This window comes from Pleurodeles waltl, chromosome 5 (assembly GCF_031143425.1).
Source record: "Pleurodeles waltl isolate 20211129_DDA chromosome 5, aPleWal1.hap1.20221129, whole genome shotgun sequence".
NCBI lineage: Eukaryota > Metazoa > Chordata > Amphibia > Caudata > Salamandridae > Pleurodeles > Pleurodeles waltl.
Genome location: NC_090444.1, coordinates 1,811,202,321 through 1,811,223,108, shown reverse-complemented (window position 1 = coordinate 1,811,223,108; position 20,788 = coordinate 1,811,202,321). Strand labels below are relative to the sequence as shown.

General features: G+C 58.1%; 1 protein-coding gene across 2 annotated transcripts in view; it reads right to left on the bottom strand.

Annotated features, from left to right (window-relative positions):
- The window catches only part of LOC138296833 (beta-1,3-galactosyltransferase 2-like), a 162,542-nt gene that overhangs the window by 37,993 nt on the left and 103,761 nt on the right, over positions 1–20,788 (bottom strand). The window lies entirely within an intron of this gene.

The following is a 20,788-nucleotide window of genomic DNA, read 5'->3' as shown; positions in this document are numbered from 1 at the left end:
TCATCAGTGAGTGCAAGACCCCGTGTGTGTCAGGTTCCGCATTTGCCGTGTCCCAGTGAGCCCTAAGGGTATGTACCAGTCTCCCGTACAGTAGAAACTGTCCACCGGGAACACCCTCCTCCATCAAGTCAACAAATCCCCTCAGGACTCCCTCTTTGAAAAGTCCTCCCACTACTTCTATTCCCGCTGCTAGCCAATGACTGAGTCCCATACTTCCCGGCCCCCTCCCCCTGGGTTCTATAGCAAGTACTGCCAGCGGCAGAGCTGGAGAATACGGGTGACCAACTCCTACTCTTTTCGTGCATCTTTTCCAACATCCTATTGCCACTTTTATCATTATGTTGTTCCCAGGGAGAGTTAACTTCCTGTTTGCCATGTTTGCCGCAATCCACGCCGTATCAATCACTCCCTGGGCCGTATATAAATCCAATTGGCCCCGACCCGTAAGCCACCCGGCTATCCACTGCAATTGGGATGCAAGGTAATATGCCTCAAAGTCAGGTGCCCCCAGGCCTCCCGCTTGGGGAGGCCTTGCAGATGGTCACGAGAGTGGTACGTCTTCGCCCACTATCCCAAATTAGTTCTCTAAGCAATGTGTTCAGATCACGGAACCATGCCCGGGGTATTAGCAGCGGTAAATTGGCAAAGTAATAGAGCAGTCGGGGGAGCATGATCATTTTGGATAGCGCCACTCTAGCCATCACTGACAATTTTAAAGAGCGCCAGAATGTTACTGATGATCTCAGCGAACGAAGCACTCCACCTAGGTTACCCTCTCTTAGGTCAGCCATACCATGGTAGATCTGGATCCCCAAGTATCTAAATGTACGCGGAGCCCATTTCAGGTCCACCGGGCACGCTATGGGGCGACCATATCCAGACGTCAGGGGGAACACATATGTTTTATTACGGTTAAGTCTTAATCCTGATACTAAACCAAATTCCTCAAGTACGTTCAGGGCCCAGGGGAGTCCACTCGCCCCGTCTCTAAGGTATATCAAAATGTCGTCTGCATATAGCGAGATAATGTGATCCCCTGGTCCCCACCGAATCCCTCTGCCCGCTCCTTCACCTCGCACCCACGCCGCTAAGGGTTCCATCGCCAACGCGAACAACAATGGAGACAGGGGGCATCCCTGTCTAGTTCCCCGATGCACTGGGCAAGCAGCTGAGACCGTCCTACCCGTCTTGACCCTTGCCAATGGGGACAAATATAACAGGTCCACCCAGGCAACCCAGCCACCACCCAGGCCCATTTTTAACATTGTCGCCCTCAAGTAATCCCATCTGATCGAGTCGAAGGCCTTTTCAAAGTCCACAGCTAGCAAGGTCCCGGCTGGTGGCTTCGCCTCATCAGGCATATGCATTATAGAGAAAATCCGCCTAAGATTCAAGGAGGTGCTGCGACCAGGAATAAAACCGTTCTGGTCAGGGTGCACCAGGGTCGGCATAAGGGGCAGTAACCGATTAGCTAGTATCTTACTCAAGATCTTAAAGTCGCTATTTAGCATTGATAGTGGTCTAAATTCTGTCACCGATGGATCACTAATGTTTGTTTTTGGGAGCGGCACAACCAATGCTTCACGGAGCGTGGAAGGGAGCACCCCATTCTTTACCGCCTCCATATACATTTCCTTCAGTCTGGGAGTTAATAAGGATTTATACTTTTTATAAAAATCCATCGGAAGACCATCTGTGCCCGGGGTCTTCCCAGGAGCCAGCTGCGTGATTGCTTCGTTTATCTCTTCTGCAGTCACTGGACCCCCCAGGCCGGCCCCGTCCTCCGGGCTCAAAGCCGGCAGAGACATCCGAGTTAGGAAACCATCAAGGATCCCCACCTCCAAGTCTGTGGGCTTCCTATACAAGTACGTATAATAATCTTTGAATGCGTCGTTAATGGATTCTGGACTAATTCTGCGTGTCCCGCCCCTGTCCAATACACTTGCAATAGGACCACTATCACCATTCGGGCGCACTAGCCATGCCAAAAGTCTACCGGATCTCACCTCCTCTGATTGCATGGATACCAAGTATCTTTGCACACTGTGGCATCTAAGACGCTCTTCTATTCGGGAGTGCTCCCTACGCGCACTCTCGTACTCTTCATCCGCTTGTCTTGTGGGGCCCTGTCTCAACTCCCCCTCGTGGATGACCTTCTCCAGTGCGTTTAATTCTCTCTCAAGTGTACGTTTTATCCCCACTGACTGTCCCAGACAATGACCCCGCGTCCCCACCTTGAGTGTCTCCCACTCTATGCCTCTGGAGGAAGTGGATCCCCGGTTATCCTCTATGTGTTCCTCTAAGTAGCTTTGTACCCCCTCCCTGTACGCTTGGTCCTCCAAGGCCGACGGAAGCATTCTCCATGCCGGTATAGGAGGTCTGTCCCGAGATACATTCAATGTCATCAATAGAGGATTATGATCAGATATTGTGCGGGCAAGGTACTCCGCGTGGGTCATATTTCGGGCCAGCCCTGCTGTGCAAACTATTCTGTCGATTCTAGTATGTACCTGGTGGAGGCCCGAGTAAAACGAATAATCCCTGGCAACAGGGTGTTGTAGCCGCCAAGCATCCACCAGTCCCCAGGTGGCCAGCCACTCTGCTAGTTTTTTTGCTGCTTTAATTGATGTTGCTCCCTGCAGTGGGGGGTTAGACCTATCTAGGTCGATATCAAGCACTGCGTTAAAGTCTCCTCCTATTAGTACTTCCCCCGTGCATTGACGAGTGAGATGCCCAGACAGGCCTGTCATGAATAATGCTTGTTCCTGGTTGGGGGCGTATATACAACTCAGGGTCAACTGGAGCCCCTGTAGTTTCCCTTCTAGAATGACAAATCTTCCCTCCCTGTCTATGTTGGAGGAATCTAGCACAAATGGAACTCCCGCTCTAATCCAAATTAGGGTTCCTCTTGCGTAAGCTGAATATTCTGTGGCAAATACCTGACCCCTCCATCTCCTCCGTAATTTCTCCCCCTCTCCGGACGCGAGGTGAGTCTCCTGTAGCATAGCTATATGCACCCCTCTTCTTTTTAAAAAGGAAAGAATTCTATGTCGCTTACTCGGAGTGCCCATCCCCCTAACGTTCCAGGTCATAGTGTTGTAGCCCCCCATCGTATTCTTAGAACCCGTTGTACATGGAGTCTACGCGCCCCCGGCCAAGCCCCCCAGAAGCTTGCACCTTCATTATGATCAGCCCACATCGCATATATAGCCGGTATAACTAATAACAAAAAAAAACAACTCCCCTTCCCCAGGGCGCCTCCAAAACTGTAGGCTGCCCAATAAGTCCTACAACACTGCAGATCACACAAACACATCAAGTCAATACTCGCCGGCCAGGGTTGACAGGCGAGAAACAGGTCCGGGGGGGCGGCCAGGTCCGGAGGGGCCACCGTACTTCTTATCTTGACTCGCCTTTCAGCGCCGGTGCGGGTTCTGTTTAGATCAGTTCATCAGCCGTTTGTGGGGTTACCTCCGGCGCACTAGTCGATCCCCCAGAGCCCTCGGGCGAGGACACCACTATGGCCCTCATTCTGACCCTGGCGGTCGGCGGAGAGGCGGCGGTCGGACCGCGAACAGACCGGCGGTATTAAAAATGGCATTCTGACCCTGGCGGGAACCGCCAACACAGCCCGCCAACTTAACACTCCGACCGCCACAGCGGTACAAACAAACAGCGCGGCGGTTCCCGCCAACAGCCCGGCGGCAGACAAAGTACCGCCCACCCTATTACGACCCACCAATCTGCCACCTTTTCCGGGGCGGGAGCACCGCCGATAAGAACACGGCGGAAACAGACTACGAACGGGAAAACGCTCACCTCTACGCACTCCACGGGAGATTCCGGCAGTATGGAGCCAGAGTTGCAGGTCATCCCCGCACTCCTATTCCTCCTCATATACCAGGAGCACGCCCGGCGGCGCGGAAGACATCGGTGAGTACTGCACCTACGACACAGGGGAGGGAAAAGATTACCGGCACACACCCACCCACCCACACCCACTACAACACACACATCAATGCATTCCCACAGATCACTGTCACAACCCACAAACCACCCCCCTCCGAAATAATGCAAAGACCAAAAGAAGAGATCATAAACGGCCAGATATATTGAAATAAACTATGTACAAAATATATACAGCTACTAAATGTAGTCCAACCACTGTCCGTGGATCACAGGGGTCCTGTGCAAAGGGGCAAGGCCCAGTCCCACGACAAGAACTCCACGGAGAGAACACTGCAGGGGCATCAGAAAGAAAATAGGACAGGCACCTCAGGGGGAAGGGAAGGGGGGGCACCTCAGCCACTTGAGTACACGACGCCAGATCCACGAGGGGACTCCATGACCACTGGGCCATCCTGGGGAGAGCAAAGCCACAGTCCATACAGTCCATACAGTGGGTGGCCTGCCCACTGGGCCATCCTGTGGAGAGCAAAGCCACAGTCCAAACAGTCCATACAGTGGGTGGCCTGCCCACTGGGCCATCCTGGGGAGAGCAAAGCCACAGTCCAAACAGTCCATACAGTGGGTGGCCTGCCCACTGGGCCATCCTGGGGAGAGCAAAGCCACAGTCCATACAGTCCATACAGTGGGTGGCCTGCCCACTGGGCCATCCTGGGGAGAGCAAAGCCACAGTCCAAACAGTCCATACAGTGGGTGGCCTGCCCACTGGGCCATCCTGGGGAGAGCAAAGCCACAGTCCAAACAGTCCATACAGTGGGTGGCCTGCCCACTGGGCCATCCTGGGGAGAGCAAAGCCACAGTCCATACAGTCCATACAGTGGGTGGCCTGCCCACTGGGCCATCCTGGGGAGAGCAAAGCCACAGTCCATACAGTCCATACAGTGGGTGGCCTGCCCACTGGGCCATCCTGGGGAGAGCAAAGCCACAGTCCAAACAGTCCATACAGTGGGTGGCCTGCCCACTGGGCCATCCTGGGGAGAGCAAAGCCACAGTCCAAACAGTCCATAACAGACCCCACTGCCACTGGAGGAGGCAAGTTGGCCAGAGGACATCCTGCAGCCCTGCGCAAGATAGATCCTGCCCTGCCACGTCTGCCAAAGGGCCAGCGGTTCTTGCCTTGAAGGGCCCAGTCCAGCGGTTCTTGAGACGGCGGGGCCCAGTTCAGCGGTTCTTGCCTTGAAGGGCCCAGTTCAGCGGTTCTTGAGACGGCGGGGCCCAGTTCAGCGGTTCTTGCCTTGAAGGGCCCAGTTCAGCGGTTCTTGCCTTGAAGGGCCCAGGTCAGCGGTTCTTGAGACGGCGGGGCCCAGTTCAGCGGTTCTTGCCTTGAAGGGCCCAGTTCAGCGGTTCTTGCCTTGAAGGGCCCAGGTCAGCGGTTCTTGAGACGGCGGGGCCCAGTTCAGCGGTTCTTGCCTTGAAGGGCCCAGTTCAGCGGTTCTTGCCTTGAAGGGCCCAGTTCAGCGGTTCTTGAGACGGCGGGGCCCAGTTCAGCGGTTCTTGCCTTGAAGGGCCCAGTTCAGCGGTTCTTGAGACGGCGGGGCCCAGTTCAGCGGTTCTTGCCTTGAAGGGCCCAGTTCAGCGGTTCTTGCCTTGAAGGGCCCAGTTCAGCGGTTCTTGCCTTGAAGGGCCCAGGTCAGCGGTTCTTGAGACGGCGGGGCCCAGTTCAGCGGTTCTTGCCTTGAAGGGCCCAGTTCAGCGGTTCTTGCCTTGAAGGGCCCAGGTCAGCGGTTCTTGAGACGGCGGGGCCCAGTTCAGCGGTTCTTGCCTTGAAGGGCCCAGTTCAGCGGTTCTTGAGACGGCGGGGCCCAGTTCAGCGGTTCTTGCCTTGAAGGGCCCAGTTCAGCGGTTCTTGCCTTGAAGGGCCCAGGTCAGCGGTTCTTGCCTTGAAGGGCCCAGTTCAGCGGTTCTTGAGACGGCGGGGCCCAGTTCAGCGGTTCTTGCCTTGAAGGGCCCAGTTCAGCGGTTCTTGAGACGGCGGGGCCCAGTTCAGCGGTTCTTGCCTTGAAGGGCCCAGTTCAGCGGTTCTTGCCTTGAAGGGCCCAGGTCAGCGGTTCTTGCCTTGAAGGGCCCAGTTCAGCGGTTCTTGAGACGGCGGGGCCCAGTTCAGCGGTTCTTGCCTTGAAGGGCCCAGTTCAGCGGTTCTTGAGACGGCGGGGCCCAGTTCAGCGGTTCTTGAGACGGCGGGGCCCAGTTCAGCGGTTCTTGAGACGGCGGACGGTCTATGGCCAACTGCTAATTGCATGGTGGTGCCCTCCTGGGCAGCGGGGATGGTGCTCCTTCACTGCCCACCTGGGCTGTGGGTGGTGGGGCCCTCCTGGCCAGCTGGGCTGGGTCCTCCATGGGCAGCGGATATGGGGGTGGTGGGCTCTCCCGGGGCAGCGGCTATGGGGGTTGTGGGCTCCTCCTGGGCAGCAGGCCTGCTGCCTGACCTCTCCAACTTGCTGCCCTTGCCCTCCTTAGTCGTCGGCCTGTGGCCCTTGCCTCCCTTTGGAGCTGTGGCTGGTGACTGTCTCTGGGTGGTGTCCGGGGGGGATGTAGAAGGCGGGCTCCTGCGGCGCCCCTTCCGCCTTCTGCTCCTCTTCCCAGGGGGTGGGCTGGCTGTCCCCTTGCTGCTGGGTGAAGATCCAGACATGCGGGCTGGCGGGCTCCAATACCCCTGCACCCTTGTCAAGGGGGCTGCAGGGCTGGTGGTGGCTGAGGTGCTCTTCTTACCCCGACGAGAAGGAGGGGGGGGCTCAGGGTCAGGAAAGAAGTTAGTAGTGGCGAGGAAGAGCTTCTTGGGACAATGGAGAGTGGTAGGTACAGTGGGAATGGGAGTGGAGGGAGAGGATGTGGTTGTAGGTGAGTCACGTTTGCTGTCTTTGGGTGCAGGTGCAGGAGGGATAGGCTGTCGTGAGGTGGATGGCTGTTGGGTGGGTGGGTGGCTGCGTTTGTGTGGTGTGGAAGAGGGGGTGACAGACACAGTGGGAGAGGACACAGGGGACGTGTAAATGGCAGTGGGGGTGGTGACTGCACGTGTGCGGACTGGAGTGGAGGGTGTGCTGGTGATGGAAACACTGGCTGATGGTGAGGTGAATGGAGGTGTGAGTGTAGACGTCACAGGGAGGGAGGAGGGAGACGAGGAGGTGGGGGTCACAGAGGTGGTAGTGACTGTTGGCATGTCTGCATCGGAATGTTGCGTGTGTGAATGTCTGCGTGATCTGTGGTGCTTATGTTTGGATGAGCTTCTCTTGGGTGTTGAGGTGTGTGCAGGCTGGTCTGATGGTGTGGGTGGGACAGGCAGAGGAACAGGAGACTGGGAGGAGGGAGTTAGTAGAGGCAGGCAGGAGACAGGGACAATGGCTGCCGTCAGTGCTGAGGCCAGAGCCTGGAACGATCGCTGATGGGCAGCCTGACCCGAATGAATGCCCTCCAGGTACGCATTGCTGCGATGAACCTCCCTCTCCACCCCCTGGATGGCATTCAAAAGGGTAGTCTGCCCAACAATGAGCGTCCTCACGAGGTCAATGAGCTCCGCACTGAGGGCAGCGGGGGTAACAGGGGCAGGGCCTGAGGTGCCTGGGGCGAAGGAGATGCCCGGCTTCCTGGCAGAGCGGGCACGGGGCGAACGCGGAGGGGCTGCAGGGAGGGCGGAGATGGTGCGCTGGGTGGCGGCTGTACCTGTAATGGCGGGGGGCACGGATGGTGCCACCCCCGCAAGGGAGCCCCCTTCCGAGGACGTGTCCGTGTCGCTGCAGGCTCCAGTCGTCCCCGTCGTGGAGCTCCCCTCGCCCTCCGTCTCACTGGTCCAGTCTGACTCTGTGGCATGGCCCTCCTGGGCCATGTGAGATGCAGCTCCCTCCTGCCCCGATGCCACTTCTCCTCCGCCTGATGATGCTGATGCACACAAGCACAGAAAGACAAACAAAAAGGGGGGGGAGAGAGAAATAAAGGGATATTGAGTACATGGATCTCCGGTACAGTTAGCGGACATGACAGACACAGATGCCCCCTGCACTAAGTTGCGCACTTGTGGTCCGCTACGCATTCCGTGGAACATGCCCTACACGCCTAGAGTTGTCAACTGCACCCATGGATGACACGGCCCAGGGATGGCTGTACTGACACACTACTGAGGGTGGTGGCTGGGGACACAGGGGCTTACGGGGGTGCCCAGCCTACAGATATCGCCCTGGCCTAGGGGGACCCACAGCCCTCCTCCCCCACCCAGACACCTCCACTGCACGACAACAGAGTAGATGATGCTTCTACTCACCCCCTTGTGTCTGCTGTGCTGCCCTCACGCGCCCATCCAAATCAGGGTAGGCCACCGCCAGGATCCGGAACATCAGGGGGCTCAGTTGACGGCAGGCACCCCGCCTACGTTGGGAGGCCATCCCCAGCAGAGACTCGGCGGTCTTCTTTGTCCCGCGGCGGATGTCCTCCCACCTCTTGCGGCAGTGGGTGCCCCGTCGATGGTGGACCCCCAGGCCCCGGACTTCCTTGGCGATGGCACGCCAAATCCCAATCTTCTCATGGGCGCGGACCTATGTGACACGTACAGGGAGGGAGAAATACCACGTTCAAGTTACTCAGCATTTTCCTTTCCAGTGGCCCAACGTCCCCCATCCCCGCCAGGCCCCCCGCCAGGCCCCCCGCCATGCCCAACGCCCCCCATCCCCGCCAGGCCCCCCGCCAGGCCCCCCGCCATGCCCAACATGCCCCCCATCCCCGCCAGGCCCCCCGCCAGGCCCCCCGCCATGCCCAACATGCCCCCCATCCCCGCCAGGCCCCCCGCCAGGCCCCCCGCCATGCCCAACATGCCCCCCCTCCCCGCCAGGCCCCCCGCCAGCCCCAACATGCCCCCCATCCCCGCCAGGCCCCCGCCAGGCCCCCCGCCATGCCCAACATGCACCCCATCCCCGCCAGGCCCCCCGCCAGCCCCAACATGCCCCCCATCCCCGCCAGGCCCCCCTCCAGCCCCAACATGCACCCCATCCCCGCCAGGCCCCCCGCCAGCCCCAACATGCCCCCCATCCCCGCCAGGCCCCCCTCCAACCCACAACATGCACCCCATCCCCGCCAGGCCCCCCGCCAGCCCCAACATGCACCCCATCCCCGCCAGGCCCCCCTCCAACCCACAACATGCACCCCATCCCCGCCAGGCCCCCCGCCAGCCCCAACATGCACCCCATCCCCGCCAGGCCCCCAAGCCAGCCCGTGGCCCCAAATCCAGATAGAATTAAACTCACTTGTTGGTCTGGAGGACCGTAGAGTTGCGCATACTGGGGGAGGACCCCATCCACAAGTTTCTCCAACTCCTCTCCAGTGAAGGCAGGGGCCCTTTCCCCAGTCGCAGCAGCCATTGTCCCTTCCAGACCGAGGTCACAGCAACACTTGCAGTATAGGTCCTCTCCTGTGAAAGTTCAAGTCGCAAGTGGATAAGTAGATAGAAAATGGCGGTCACGTCCGCGGCGGTGCGTACCGCGGCGGTGCGTCCCGCCACCGCCGGCGCCCTTCGCCATTGGCTCCTGAAACCCATAGGCTTCAATGTTAACCAATGCGGCTTCGCGCCGCGGTCTTGGCCCGCCGCCCGCCGCGGTGTGCCACGCCAGCGCATTGACCTCACATCCCATTGTCACACTTCACAGGTCAGGCAGCCGCCATTTCCAGGGCCCACATGGCTCAATTTCAACTGCGTCACACAGGCCTAGGCCTTGCATAGCCACTCATACACGCCATTCACTGCATAGAGAATCGTATACTGTGCTAGCTGTGAGTACGTACCTGTGGGTTGCCTGACTGTGTGCTCCATGTTGTCTTTCCTAGGCACCGTCCGCTGGGTTGGGCGAGGAGACGGATGAATCCTCCCGTGTACCGACCGCTGGTGGACCTGTCGACAATGGAAGAACGCCACATTATCCTGACCTACCGTCTTAACCGTGCCACTATCCATGAACTGAGTGCCCGGCTGGAGCCCGACCTGATGTCCCCCATCCGCCAACCCACAGGGATTCCCCCTCTGGTGCAGGTCATGTCAGTACTCCATTTCTTGGCAAGTGGGTCATTTCAGACAACAGTGGGAATTGCTTCTGGGATGTCTCAGCCCATGTTTTCAAAGGTGTTATCCCGAGTGTTGTCTGCCCTGATGAAATCCGTGAGGAACTACATCATTTTCCCTGAGGTGGGCGAACTGGCTACAGTGAAGGGTGATTTCTACGCCCTTGGACATATTCCCAACGTAATTGGTGCCATTGATGGGACCCATGTGGCTTTGGTTCCCCCAAGAGACAGGGAGCAGGTGTACAGGAACAGAAAAAGTTACCATTCAATGAACATCCAGGTGGTGTGTTTGGCTGACCAGTACATCTCGCATGTAAATGCCAAATTCCCAGGGTCAGTGCATGACGCCTACATCATGCGGAATAGCAGCATCCCTTACGTGATGGAACAGCTACAGAGACACCGTGTATGGCTAGTGGGGGACTCTGGGTACCCCAACCTGTCGTGGCTACTGACCCCAGTAAGGAATCCCCGGACCAGGGCAGAGGAACGGTACAATGAGGCCCATGGGCGTACTAGGAGGGTGATCGAACGCACCTTTGGCCTCCTAAAGGCCAGGTTTCGCTGCCTGCATATGACCGGGGGATCCCTAATGTACTCACCTAAGAAGGTGTGTCACATCATCGTGGCCTGCTGCATGCTTCACAACCTGGCTTTGCGCCGCCAGGTGCCTTTCCTGCAGGAGGATGGTCGAGACGGTGGTGTTGTGGCAGCGGTGGAACCTGAGGAGAGTGACGAGGAGGAAGACGACGGGGCTGAAACAGACAACAGGGACAGAATCATTGAACAGTACTTCCAATAGGACACAGGTAACATTTCAAAGATAATTTAGTAAAAGTTAACTACTCTGCAGCATCTCTGCTGCCTGTCTATTTGCCCCAGTGTATGATGACTGAGTTTTGGCTTTTCCCTCCCTATTTCAGATCTGGGGTCCCCACTACGAGTCCTGTGCTTCGTTTCCCCATGGACTACAGCTTTGTGGCAGCTGTTTGTTGACTTCACCATGTACAAGGACATATTTGCACTGTCATGTCAATTACAATCTATTGAAATCACAGCCAGACTCCTGATATTTTGGTGCAAAATAGGTGTTTATTGAAGTGCTCAAAATGGGATGGGTGGTTTCAAGTGGGTGGGGGCTATGGTGAAGGAATGTCCATGGCCGAGTCCAGAGTAACAGTCACACAGGTGCATTGTCCAGAGGCCTGTGGAGAGATGGAGCATGGGCAGTTCGAGGATGGACAGGGTGACAATGTGGGACAGTGGGATGACATCAGGTGGTATCCATTGCTGGCGGGGGTCTTGACATCCTACTCTGTCTTGCGAGATCTCAGGGCCCTCTTGCGGGGTGGTTCTTCTCCTGCAGGAGGTGGGGGTCTGGTGGGCTGCTGCTGTGCGGGGGCCTCCTGTCCACTAGCGCCGGCGGAGGTGGATGGCTGTTCTTGGTCCCGGCTAGTGGCAGGGGCCCTTGGGTGTTGTTCAGTGTCCGCCCTGCTGTTTACGAGGTCCTGCAGCAGCCCTACCATGGTAACCAGGGTGGTGTTGATGGCTCGGATGTCCTCCCTGTACCCCCGATAGTGTTCCTCCTGCAGCACCTGGATCTCCTGGAACCGGGCCAGTACCGTCGCCATCGTCTCCTGGGAGCGGTTGTATGCTCCCATGATGGTGGTGAGGACCTCGTGGAGAGTGGGTTCCCTGGGCCTCTCCTCCCCCCCCTGTCGCACAGCTGCCCGCCGAGTTGGCCTGTTTCCCTGGGCCTCTGCCCCCTGGCCGGTGTGCCCACTACCACTGCCCCCAGGTCCCTGTTGTTGTTGGGGTGGTGGGTTATCCTGGGTGCCCTGTAGTGGTAGACACACCGCAGATTGACGCGCCCTGGAGACAGAGGCATGGGCCCGCTGGGTGGGAGCTGTGCTGGTGTTCCCAGAGGGGTTAGGGTCTATAGTGGCCTGTGCCTGTGTGAGGGGAACCGACTGTCCAGAGGTCCCCGATGGTCCGGGCTGGTCATCGGTGTCCAGATCGACAGAGCTGCTGTCATCGCTGACGGCCTCTTGGGTGGGGGGTGTGGATAATTCTGGCCCCTCCGCCGCGGTGTGTTGACGGTCGGGTCCTGCAGGGGTATAGAGGTATGGTTATAGTTTCAATGTGTGGCATATGGGTGTATCTGTGGGTTCCCGTGTCCCCAAGTGCTGGCATGTGTGTGTGGGGGCTTTGGTGAGGGTGGCTTGTGGGGGGGATGTGTATATGCATTGGGCATGCTTTGGTGATGGGTGTCCATGCTTAGTGGACGCATGCAGGCCTAGGTTTTGGGATGTGTGGGTTGTGATGGTGAGACATTGGCGGGGAATAGGTGTGCTGGGGGTGGGGGTGAGGATGGTGGTGGGGGTGAGGATGGTGGTGGGGGTGAGGATGGTGGTGGGGGTGAGGGTGGGGGTGAGGATGGGGGTGGGGGTGAGGGTGGGGTTCGAGGATGGGGGTGAGGGTTGGGGTCTGATTTGGCATGCAGGTGGGGGGGAAGCAGTATTGAAGCTTCAACTTACCAGTATCCATTCCTCCGCCGACTCCTGCGAGGCCGTCAGGATGCAGGATGTTCAAGACTTCCTCCTCCCATGATGTGAATTGTGGGGGTTGAGGTGGGGGTCCTCCGCCAGTCTTCTGCACGGCGATGTTGTGCCTGGATACCATGGAACGCACCTTCCCCCGTAGGTCGTTCCATCGCTTCCTGATGTCTTCCCGATTTCTGGGGTGCTGTCCCACTGCGTTCACCCTGTCGACAATCCTCTGCCATAGCTCCGTCCTCCGGGCAATGCTGGTGTATTGGACCTGTGTGCCGAACAGCTGGGGCTCTACACGAACGATTTCCTCCACCATAACCCTGAGTTCTTCGTCTGTGAAGCGGGGTTGTCTTTGGGGTGCCATGGGGTGGTGTGTATGATGTGTGGGGTGGAGTATGTGTATTTAAGTGAGTTGAGTGTGGTGGTGTGTGTTGTTTTGTGTGTGGATAGTGTGTGGGTGATGGTGTTGAGTGGCTGTGGCTGTTATGTTTTGGATCCTGGTGTCTCTCTCTTGCCTTCTTTACGATTTTGTAAGCGTAGGGGTTTGTGGGTGATGTGGGTGGGTGTTTTATATTGTATTGTGTGTGTGGGAGTGGTGTGTGTATGTGTATCAGGTGTGTGGGATTCAAATCGTCCAATGTGGGTGAGTTTTGTTCGTTGGTGGGTATTCTGACCGCGCCGGTGTGTCCCGCCAATGGAATACCGCGTTTGAATGACCGCCGCGTGGATTCGTGGGTCGTAATGGGATGGGCGTATTTCTGTTGGCGTGGCGGTGGAGGTTTTGTCACCTCCACCTTTCCGCCGACCGCTGGTCTGGCGGTCTGTTGTGGCGGTCGGATTTTCGGAGGTTTGCCTTCTGCGGGTCAGAATGACCGTGGCGGGTTTCCGCGACCGCGGCGGGATTATGGAGGATTTCTGACCGGCGGTAGGCGCCTTTTACCGCCGAGGTCAGAATGACCACCTATGTCTTCTGATTCCTCTTCAGAGACCGCCGGCGGAGACGATTCCACTCCCATCTTGGCTGCCGCTTTTAGGGCTTCTCTCTTTCCAGTCTCCCTTTGTGCCTGCGTGGGTGCTAGCCGTCGGCCGCCCCCCGGCCTTCTCCCTCTCAGGGCCCGCCGGGACCCCCCCCAACCGCGGCCCCCCGGCGCAGGCCGCGCCGGGCCCGACCCCGAGCTCTCAAGCCACTCCCATGCCTCCTCCGGAGTCTGGAGGAAAGTGGTTTTCCCCTCCACAATCACTCGTAGTCTTGCTGGATAGAGCAATGAGTACTGTATCCCTTCTTCTCGTAAAGTTCTTTTAACGGCCAGGAAGGAGGCACGCTTGTTTTGGACCTCCAAGGTGAAGTCAGGGAACAGTGTTGCTTCGCCATTGGCCACTTTAAACGGACCCAATTCCCTGGCTTTCTGCAGAAGGATGTCTCTGTCACTATAGTGCAGGAGTTTAGCAATTACAGCCCGGGGCGGTCTGCCAGGGGCAAGCGGTCTAGCCGGCACCCGGTGTGCACGTTCCAATGAATAAAAGGGGGTCAGGCATCCTGGTGCCACAACCGTACTTAGCCATTTCTCCAGAAACTCCACCATGTTAGTCCCCTCGACCCCCTCAGGGAGACCCACCACACGAATATTGTTTCTCCTGTTTCTGCCCTCTGCGTCCTCAGCTCGCCGTTCGAGCTTCGCCACTCTGTCTGCCAGAGAGGTCACCTCCGCTGATACTTCTGCTTGTTTTGGAACAACTTCCTCTAGTGTTGCTTCTGCCTCCTTTACTCTGTCGGCCAATTTGTGGTGGTCGGCTCTCAATAGCCCCACCTCTATCGCCACCTGATTAATGTCACGCTGTAGAGTGGATTTGGTGTCCTCAATGGCACCCAGTATCTTGTCCAGAGTGTCCTGAACCTTGGTTTGTGACTGGCTCTGTGTGGTCAGCTCGTTGTCCGCCATTGGTATCAGTGTCATGGGTTCCATGGCTTTGTTCTTGTGTCTGCCCTTGGAGGGCATTGGATATGCAGAGGAGGGCGTCTCAGCGAGGCCGGCGCGCTGCGCAGGTAATTATGCTGCCTGCTGTTGGCCTGCTCGTTCACCCAATCTGTTGCCGTCAAGATCTCAGGTTCTGGTCGCTCTAGGAGGAGTCTCAGACACCAAGCCAGTCATCTCCAGCTCGTTGGGCCACAGTAAGCAGGTGCGCCCAGGATCCTCGATGTCGCCGTGTAGCTCGCCTCCGCCGAGCGTCCCCACCAGCGGCGCAGTCGGAAACAAGGTGGTTTGGATCGGGTCGGGGGTGGCGCCTCCCCCAAGACCGCGCCGCCCTGCGCGGGAGGGGCAGCCGCGGCAGGCCCCCAAGGCCGCGCCGTCTCCAGCAGCCAGGAGGGACCCCAACCCCGGGCAACAATGGTGCGCAGTCTCAAATTTCGGATGATAACAGCAATCAGCACGGGGCGGACCCTCGCCGCCACACCCCGCGACGGGCGATCAGCGTCCAACTTGAACCGTCCTAGGCACAGGGGGCCCCCCCGCCACCATACAGGGGGCACCCGGGCAACGGCAGTCGTACGGCCCCCAGGGGGCACAGGAGAAGCGGGCTCCCTATCAGTCCTCCTCGGGGCGCCTCTTGTCCCCTTGTCTCCTCACCGTCCGTGCCCCCGCAGCCGGGAAGCACCAGGCCCCGTCTCCCGGGTGGGAGGCCAATTTCACTCCGTCCGGCGTCCCCACTCGGCACTCCGATCTGCCCCTCACACCTCGGGGCGGGCCCGCGCACAGCCTCCGCGCCCGGCGCGGCACGCCGCACGTCCCAGGACCGCGGCTGCAGCCCGCCAGCAGGCCCCCGGGCACGATCCCCGCCGGGCCACACGAATCCGCAGGGGGCCACCCCCGGGGCAACGGCCCCTCACCAGTGGCCCCACCCGCAATCGCCGCTCACCTCCTCCTTCGCTCCGAGCCAGCGGCACCTCAATTCAGCGCGGGGCGGCCCCGCCCGTCAGCTAGGCCGCAGCCGCTCCGCAGCCCCGATCGGCCCCGGGAACCCAGGCGCTCACCCCGGGGGCCAAGCCGCGCCGCCACCGTCTCCCCACGTCTTCAGCAGTCGTTCCGCTCCACTTTGAGCGCGGCACTGCCCGCCCCAGCGCGTCTAGGCATACGTTTGAAGTCGGCCCCTCCGGAGCCGAGCCGTTAAGCGTGCGCCATGCTCAGCTCCGTGGCCACGCCCCCCCTCTGCTCTGTGATTTTCTTATAGGTGAAATGGACGCAGTGATGGTCGGTCCAGTGGAGTTCGGAGGTGTGGCTGAAAGAGATGTAGTTGCTTGAGGTGAAGAGGGGGTCAAGGGTGTGTCCGGCGATGTGGGTGGGAGTGTTGACTAGCTGGTGGAGTCCGAGGTTGAGGAGGTTGGAGGTCAGTGATGCGGTGTTGGCGTCGTTGGCGTTTTCCAGATGGTAGTTTAGATCTCCCAGGAGGATGTAATCCGTGGAGGCGAGGGCATGGGTGCTTGCGAGGTCGGCGATGGTGTCGCTGAAGGGGGCTCTTGGTCCTGGAGGGCGGTATATGAGGGTTCCTCTGAGGGTCGTGTTGGGGTCCGTGTGGATCTGGAAGTGGAGGTGTTCGGCTGTCTTGAGGGTGTCATCCGAGTGGGTGTGGATTTTGAGGGTAGCTTTGTGAGCGATGGCTATTCCGCCTCCGATTCCGTTGGTTCGATCTCTTCTGATGATTTTGTAGCCGTCCGGTATGGCGATGGCGATGTCCGGAGCCGAGGAGTCGTTCCACCAGGTTTCGGTCAGGAAAGCCACGTCAGGTGCTGTGGTGTCGAGCATATCCCAGAGCTCGATGGCGTGTTTTCGTGCGGAGCGGGTGTTGATGAGGATGCAGTTCAGGTGGTTGGGGTTGAATATTTTAGTAGTTGGATTAGTCGTTCTGATGCAGGAGAAGTTGCAGGTGCGGCAGGAAAAAGGTCCTTTAGTGTGCTTCGGGGACGCCCGGAAGCATTCAGTGGAGGGGCCGGGGTTGAGAGCGCGGAGTTCGTCGGATGAGTAGCGGATGCGGGGGGCGCGGGGGCCAGGGGGGGTGGCGCTGGGCGCGGTCCAGGCGCGGACGGGCGCAGACGGGCGCAGACGGGCTTGCCTCCTGCGCGCCATCGGCGCGGACGCGCAGCGCCAGCCATTAAGAAGGGAGGGGGAGGGAGGAGCAGCTGGGAGGCGGGAGGCGGGAGGGAGCGGCAAATGGGGGCGCGAGGGGGGCGGGGCCGCAGGGAGGCAGCGGCAGGGAACGGGGAGCGCACAAGGGGCAAAAACACTGAAAACGAGCAAAATACAAGCAGTTACAATAAGAAAAGCACACAATCAGAAATACAATAATGGCACAATACACGATCGGGGAGACAGCAATTCAGGGGGGCACAAAGGGGGCAGAAGCGCCGGCGGCGAGGCGCTGAAAAAGCGAAAAAGCCAAAAAACAACTTACAGGACGGCGGAAGCGGCACACGGGTCAAGTGAGCCCACTAGCCACCAGGGATGAGGCGCAGGAGGATGCCTGCGGGTGGAGGAGGGCCTCGAACACGCAAACCGCAGCGTTCTCGTGAGACAGAGGCAGAGGGCAGCAGGTTGGTGCTGCGGTCGTGGGGGGCGAGCTCAGGACCTGAAACAGGTCAGAGTTCGCTCACTCGCAACGCGCAGCGCCAGCCATTAAGAAGGAAGGGGGGAGGGAGGAGCAGCTGGGAGGCGGGAGGCGGGAGGCGGGAGGGAGCGGCAAATGGGGGCGCGAGGGGGGCGGGGCCGCAGGGAGGCAGCGGCAGGGAACGGGGAGCGCACAAGGGGCAAAAACACTGAAAACGAGCAAAATACAAGCAGTTACAATAAGAAAAGCACACAATCAGAAATACAATAATGGCACAATACACGATCGGGGAGACAGCAATTCAGGGGGGCACAAAGGGGGCAGAAGCGCCGGCGGCGAGTCGCTGAAAAAGCCAAAAAACAACTTACAGGACGGCGGAGGCGGCACACGGGTCAAGTGAGCCCACTAGCCACCAGGGATGAGGCGCAGGAGGATGCCTGCGGGTGGAGGAGGGCCTCGAACACGCAAACGGCAGCGTGCTCGTGAGACAGAGGCAGAGGGCAGCAGGTTGGTGCTGCGGTCGTGGGGGGCGAGCTCAGGACCTGAAACAGGTCAGAGTTCGCTCACTCGCGACGCGCAGTGCCATCCCTTAAGAAGGGAGGGGGGAGGGAGGAGCAGCTGGGAGGCGGGAGGCGGGAGGGAGCGGCAAATGGGGGCGCGAGGGGGGCGGGCCGCAGGGAGGCAGCGGCAGGGAACGGGGAGCGCACAAGGGGCAAAAACACTGAAAACGAGCAAAATACAAGCAGTTACAATAAGAAAAGCACACAATCAGAAATACAATAATGGCACAATACACGATCGGGGAGACAGCAATTCAGGGGGGCACAAAGGGGGCAGAAGCGCCGGCGGCGAGGCGCTGAAAAAGCGAAAAAGCCAAAAAACAACTTACAGGACGGCGGAAGCGGCACACGGGTCAAGTGAGCCCACTAGCCACCAGGGATGAGGCGCAGGAGGATGCCTGCGGTTGGAGGAGGGCCTCGAACACGCAAACGGCAGCGTGCTCGTGAGACAGAGGCAGAGGGCAGCAGGTTGGTGCTGCGGTCGTGGGGGGCGAGCTCAGGACCTGAAACAGGTCAGAGTTCGCTCACTCGCGACGCGCAGCGCCAGCCACTAAGAAGGGAGGGGGGAGGGAGGAGCAGCTGGGAGGCGGGAGGCGGGAGGGAGCGGCAAATGGGGGCGCGAAGGGGGCGGGGCCGCAGGGAGGCAGCGGCAGGGAACGGGGAGCGCACAAGGGGCAAAAACACTGAAAACGAGCAAAATACAAGCAGTTACAATAAGAAAAGCACACAATCAGAAATACAATAATGGCACAATACACGATCGGGGAGACAGCAATTCAGGGGGGCACAAAGGGGGCAGAAGCGCCGGCGGCGAGGCGCTGAAAAAGCGAAAAAGCCAAAAAACAACTTACGGGACGGCGGAAGCGGCACACGGGTCAAGTGAGCCCACTAGCCACCAGGGATGAGGCGCAGGAGGATGCCTGCGGGTGGAGGAGGGCCTCGAACACGCAAACGGCAGCGTGCTCGTGAGATACAGGCAGAGGGCAGCAGGTTGGTGCTGCGGTCGTGGGGGGCGAGCTCAGGACCTGAAACAGGTCAGAGTTCGCTCACTCGCGACGCGCAGCGCCAGCCATTAAGAAGGGAGGGGGGAAGGAGGAGCAGCTGGGAGGCGGGAGGCGGGAGGGAGCGGCAAATGGGGGCGCGAGGGGGGCGGGGCCGCAGGGAGGCAGCGGCAGGGAACGGGGAGCGCACAAGGGGCAAAAACACTGAAAACGAGCAAAATACAAGCAGTTACAATAAGAAAAGCACACAATCAGAAATACAATAATGGCACAATACACGATCGGGGAGACAGCAATTCAGGGGGGCACAAAGGGGGCAGAAGCGCCGGCGGCGAGGCGCTGAAAAAGCTAAAAAGCCAAAAAACAACTTACAGGACGGCGGAAGCGGCACACGGGTCAAGTGAGCCCACTAGCCACCAGGGATGAGGCGCAGGAGGATGCCTGCGGGTGGAGGAGGGCCTCGAACACGCAAACGGCAGCGTGCTCGTGAGACAGAGGCAGAGGGCAGCAGGTTGGTGCTGCGGTCGTGGGGGGCGAGCTCAGGACCTGAAACACACCCTCAGTGCACATGTCTGGCAACGAGCCCTCAGGGAGAACATCAACAGATCAGCGTCCAATGAAAGTAAGCGCTGCGTAGAAAGACAGACTTTCATTGCACACTCGAGAGGGCACCACAGTCATCGAAACATGGGCTGCACACAATCCAAAACCGGTCTGAATGACAGAGACCAGTCACACTCCAATTGCTCCAGGAGTGATGCTCCGAAATACTGCATCATGCGTTCACAACACAGTTGTGATGGCGGAAGCGCTTTCAGCCCTCCTTATTGTGAAAGGACAGCCATTGCGCAGAAAAAGTAGCAACAGCAAAATGTCACCTATTATAGCCAAAGTTATCAGAAATACCCCAAAAATACTGGAATCTATTGAGTGTATGGCTGAAGGGATTAAGCCGAATATAGAGGAGAAGGTGTGAATGTAACCAGAACCAACAGCCTTAAAGAAATGAGAGATACCAGTTGTACTGAACGTGTTGAATATTCGTCCCACAAGATCACCAAAGTGTCTCAGAAAGTTAGTACTTAAAAGGGACTGTATCTCTGCAGATGACCTCGCAACCTGAAGTGCATAGGTCTTGCGTGGAGATGTAAGCGCCACATGTTTTTGAAACAATAAAGCCTTGAGTCTGTTCAACTTGTCAAAATTTACATTTGAAGTAGCAATATGGGGCCAAATCTCAGCTACTTCCCTCTGTCGTGAGGGAGGAAAAAGGTAATTCCCGCAGCATGTAACAATTTGGGAGATGCAAAAAATGGAAACTATCCCAGCTCGCACTCCACAACAGCTCTCACTATTAAGGAGCACATAGCTGCCATTTGAGAGCACCTGCAACGCAGGTCTAATCGAGGGGACTGGGACTCCTTCAGATAACAAGCCAAGTTAGCTGCCGAAGCATTACATGCCCCGTGCAATGACAGCTGTTTACAAATCATCGAATGGCTGACAGAAGTCTTGCATTCACTACCGCTAAGAAAGACCTCTTTTAATGCCACTGAGACATTTGTACGAGAAAGGCAGCTCCCACACCTCGTGTATATAACTATCTCCTAGTCTTTCATATCTGCCTATCGGAATGTGTTTCAAGCAGGATGTAAATTGAAGTGTTGAAATAGGCAGATTAATGACCCCTTGTATTAACCATTCAGCAGATGGTATTTCAGCCAACGTAAAAGGCAACTTTTCTAACTTTTCAATATTTAGCATGACATAAGTCGCTTTCTTCTTAGCCATTAGTGGTTGCTGTCGCGTTAAATTAAATGTGGAAAGTATGTACCTCGAGCTGATGTGTTGCCAAGGAACACGACCTGCTCTCAATGTTTTTAGTGTCCAACCTGGCAAGACCATGTCCACTCACCTGAATTCCAGGTTCCGCGGGAGCAAGGAGAATAAAACCCTTACCACTAAACACTATTCTCTTGTATCAGAAATGAACAGGGAATGAGCGAATAGCCTCTGGGGGAAAGGGATACGGAAGAGGGATTTGGGAAGGGAAGAGAAACCAAACACTGGT